Here is a 4,929-nt window from a genome sequence, read left to right as displayed (position 1 = left end):
CCTGTCCTGGAACTAGCTCTTGTAGACCAGGCTGGTCTCAAACTCACAGAGATCCGCCTGTCTCTGCCTCCCGAGGGCTGGGATTAAAGAACCTTTTTTCTAAAGTAACATATCCTTAGACTCAAATTCTGAAATCAAGATACCTTTATATTGGTTTGGCTTAGCAGCCCCCAGAATCAAATTTCTCTCTGTACTTAGCACATTCACAGTCAAAAAGTCAAAGAAAACACAATAATCTGCATAATCCAGACTCTGTACTTTCCAACTTTACGTGGCTCATTTTTCTTGACTTCTTTAATCTATGACTGTCTATATTCTTTTATATTACTTTTACTGTCTCTAAAGACTTTGCTTTATTTTTTAAAACTATTTCTGTTTATAACTGTCTAATAATCTTTTTCTTCTCTCTCCCAAGGCTACATACATTTTTTAAAACACACTGTGACTCGTTCAGAGGTTTATTTTTGTCTGAGTCTCTTTATTGCATATCTATAATCATTCTCTAACCAGGAGCACCTTTCTTTTTTTAAATGCTAAGCAGACATGGCTAGGACCAACTCCACGACCCTGCTTGTTGACTCCACCCTGTCCAAATGGCAAAGGTATGTTCACCACCTCTGCTAGCCATGCTCACCACCCCAGCTCCAGAGATGCAGTAGGTGTATGTTTGCCATTAAACACTAGTAGCATGCTGCTCACAAGCCCCATTTAAGTGCAGGACCTCCCAAAACAGAGTTAGTGCTGCCAGCATGAATCAGGAAGCTGTTTCTTAATGAAGCTGTGCAGATTTTGCTACTAATTCTGAGTCAGAAAGCCTTCTCTTAAAGGAGCTGCACTTCGGCTTGCCACCAGAAAGCAGAGCAAATCTGGAAAAAATTGAAGCTACCAAGAAGTTATGCTTAACTTTGTTCTTTTATGTCTAGAATCCCTTCTTAAGCTCTCTCAGGTTTTATGTGAAGGTAGTTACCCCACATTGGGCACCATATGTAAAAGAAGATTGTTCACTTCCCAACCACCCAGACCCGAATAATCACACAGAAATTATATTAATTACAACTGTTTGGCCAATAGCCTAGGCTTATTCCTAGCTAACTCTTAAATTAACCCATTTCTATTAATCTGTATATTGCCATGAGGCTGTGGCTTACTGGTAGGTTCTGACGCCCTCCTTGGGAAGTTACATGGCATTTCTTTGAACTCTGCCTATTCTCTCTATATATCTCTATTCAGATTTCCTACCTGGCTTTACTCTGCCAAGTCATTGGCTGAAACAGCTTTATTCATCAACCAATCAAAGCAACACATATACAGAAGGACATCTCACATCGGGGATTGGAATAGGGGAAACCTCCTTAAATGAGTATCCTGCACTTTCTTAATTTCTCTATTGCTTCCCCATCCAGCCCTAACCTTTCCTCTCTCTGACCATTCAGCTTTTGTCTTCACCTTCAAGCCTACTCTTTTGAAGGTGCCTAAATGAAGCTTTCTGGGAAAGGGAAGATTGAATGCCTGGTGTATACAAGATATTGGAGTCTTGGTAATAGAATGATAGTTTTTAGTTCACGGAACTTTTAAGTGTTATAGAAGAGAATAATATAAATACATATATTTAATACAATTGTCATTTATCCATAATTGTATTAAGTGCTATGAAGAAAACTACTTTTTGAGATGGTGAGTGGGTGGATAAATGAAAATATTGGCAAAACCACATTAAGAAATTTAGAAACCTTCCTAAAGAAAAAATAAATTATATTTAACTGAAGACAAAGGATAAATAAGAGAAAAAATAATGAAGAAAGTGTTTGAAGTGAAGAAAGATTGAAAATTCCTAAACTAAGAAGCAGTTCTTGGCCTGGTGGTAGTAGTGGCATATACCTTTAATCCCAGCACTTGGGAGACAGAAGCAGTCAGATGTTTGTGAGTTCAAGACCAGCTTCTTCTACAAAGCAAGTTCCAGGACATCCAGGACTACACAGAGAAACACTGTCTCAAACAAAAAAGAAAAAGAAAAATTCTCATTCCAAAAATTGAAAACAGACCGCTGACTGACTCACTTAAGGACATAGACAGGCCAGGCCAGTTCTATAACCTAGCAGTGCTTGGGAGGCTTAGGCAGGACAGCAAGTTTGAGGCCAGCCTCGAAAATTTAACAAGACCCTATATCAAAACAGGAAAAGGAGAATGGTATATGTTATGATAAAGTCCTTTTCACCCTCTTGGTCAAAATGTGAAGTGCAGAAGCAAGAGCAGATATAGCAGTTACTTTAAACAGGATTTTCTCTCCCTGAACACTGAATGAGTCCTGGACTAGTAAGAACGTGAGTTTAGAGAAATGTTATTTTTAAACACGCATAGTCCAGATGGCATGGCTAGTACTTATATAGCCTGTTTAGGGGGGGACTTAAAATTGGGTGATTTGTGTCTGATATAACTGAACTCAAACAGAAGGTTCAGAATCCATTCACTTAACACTTTCTGCTGAGTACCTGCCATATGCCTGGCTCATAATAGTTGTGAGATGATAGAATGAATAGATATGGTCTCTCCAAGATTGTGAATGAGTGCGGCTGCTGTTACAAAGTAAAGGCAAGAGCTCGGGAATGTGCTTAGAAAAAGTGCCTCTGGCAGTGCCACTGACGCAGGGTAGGCACAGAAGTGGAAATAGTCATAGCCTGAACCTGGGATAGCTGTGATGATTCTCCAGCTTTTAAATGAGCCCCAGGGCTGAAGAAGTGGCTCAACAGCTAAGAGGACTTGTGTTGCAGAGAGAGGATCTGGGTTTGGTTCTCAGCACCTACTCGTTGACTTACAACTATCTGTAACTCCAGTGTGAGGGGATTGGATGCCCTCAGGCATCCAATGCACATGTACACATATATACATGCAGGCAAAACCCAGACACATAAAATATTTTTAGAAATTTTAAAGAAACCCTGAATCAAAAGGAACTAAGAAGACATAAGAGGATATATGAGCAGATAAATGAAGTAGATGCTAACCACAGACCTCAGGCAAAAAGGATCTCTCCTGGTTAACTAATGGAATAGCTTTGATAGCTCAGGCTACAGGGAACCTTAGCAATAGCTGGTACGGAATTGTTAGTTACTCCTGTGGTGCTTTGAATAATGGCTCATATATTTGAATCCTTGGTCACCAGGGAATAAAACTGTTTGGAAGAATTAGGAGGTGTGGCCTTGTTAGAGGAAGTGTGTCACTGGAGGTGGGCTTTGAGGTTTCAAAAGCCCATGCTAGGCCCAGTTCTCTGCTGCAGGACAATGGTTTTACCCTGTAAAGATTTGTTTCATATACTTGTTTAATAAAATGCTGATTGGCCAGTAGCCAGGCAGGAAGTATAGACGGGGCAATGAGAATAGGAGAATTCTGGGAAGAGGAAAGCTCAGTCTGCAGTCATCACCCAGACACAGAGCAAGCAAGATATGACTGCCTTGCTGAAAAAGATACCAAGCCACGTGGCTAACACAGTCAAGAATTATGGGCTAATATAAGTTATAAGAGTTAATAAGAAGCCAGCCAGTTTATAATTAATGTAGGTCTCAGTGTGTTTCTTTGGCACTGAATGACTGCGGGACTGGGTGGGACAGAAACCTCTGTCAACAGTTCTCTCTCCTTCAGTCTGCAGATCAGGATGGAGTTCTCAGCTACTGCTCCAGGATTATTCATGCCACCACGCTCCGCACCATGATGATGAACTAAACCTGAAACTATAAGCAAACCCTCAATTAAATGCTTTTTTTATAAGAGTTGTCTTGGTCATGGTGTCTCTTCACAGCAATAGAACAGTGACTAAGACAACCCCACAGCAGATCCGTGTGCCGCTGACACAAGCCGAAAACCACAAACAAGTTAGGATTTATTTGCACGCAAACTGCCCAAAAAGCAACTGCTAAAGTGAACGCCATGCAACTCAACACAACCTACAACAGACTACTGCAGACCCATGGTGGGTAGGACGGGAAGGAAGAATTACCTAGGTCCATAGGAGGCAATGCAATTCAGGACACAAGTGGCCAAGGTTCAGTACAGATAAATACAACCGGGGTGGGGCAGGGCAGGGAATATCAACTTTAGACTTAGACTAACTACATTGCTATCATTAGGTTTCTTATCAAAACCTAAATGACTTGTGTTTTTCTTCTAATGTTTGATATTTAGTGTGTATAGATGATTTTACCATGGATTCTGGTATAGTGTCGTAAAAAGGCTGAGTTTTATATTCAAAAATTGAAAGGTTATAATGCAGTTTGCTTACTGTAGCCGTACAGTACTTTCCTGAACCTCTCTGAAAAATCATGATAGTATTTTACTAGATTGCAGGCCTGGAAAGATGGTTCTGTAGTACTGGGCATGGTGACATATGCCTTTAATCTCAACACTTGGGAGGCTGAGACCTGTCTCAAAAAACAGCATACACACATACGTACATAAGTATATTTGTATATATGTACTCTAATGCTTTTACTATACTACATCTTCTAAGATAAAATAAAACTTACGATTCCACATTCCCTTTTCATATTTCTTCACTAAAACTCCTAAAGTTACTAAATTTAAAGCTCAGTCTGAGATGGAGCTAGGAATAAACTTCAGGAACAAAATGGATAGCATAAAACATTTTTTTAGCTGAGTGGTGGTGGTGCATGCCTTTGATCCCAGCACTTAGAAGGCAAAGGCAGGCAGATCTCTGAGTTCAAGGCCAGCCAGAGCTGTTACAGAAATCCTGTCTCAAAAACAGAAACAACAGCCGGGCAGTGGTGGCGCACGCCTTTAATCCCAGCACTCGGGAGGCAGAAGCAGTCGGATCTCTGTGAGTTCGAGGCCAGCCTGGTCTAGAAACAGCTAGTGCCAGGACAGGAACCAAAAGCTACAGAGAAACCCTGTCTCAAAAAATCAAAAAAAAAAAAAAAA

This window comes from Microtus ochrogaster, unplaced genomic scaffold, assembly GCF_000317375.1.
Source record: "Microtus ochrogaster isolate Prairie Vole_2 unplaced genomic scaffold, MicOch1.0 UNK4, whole genome shotgun sequence".
Lineage (NCBI taxonomy): Eukaryota > Metazoa > Chordata > Mammalia > Rodentia > Cricetidae > Microtus > Microtus ochrogaster.
This window is presented reverse-complemented; position numbering follows the sequence as displayed.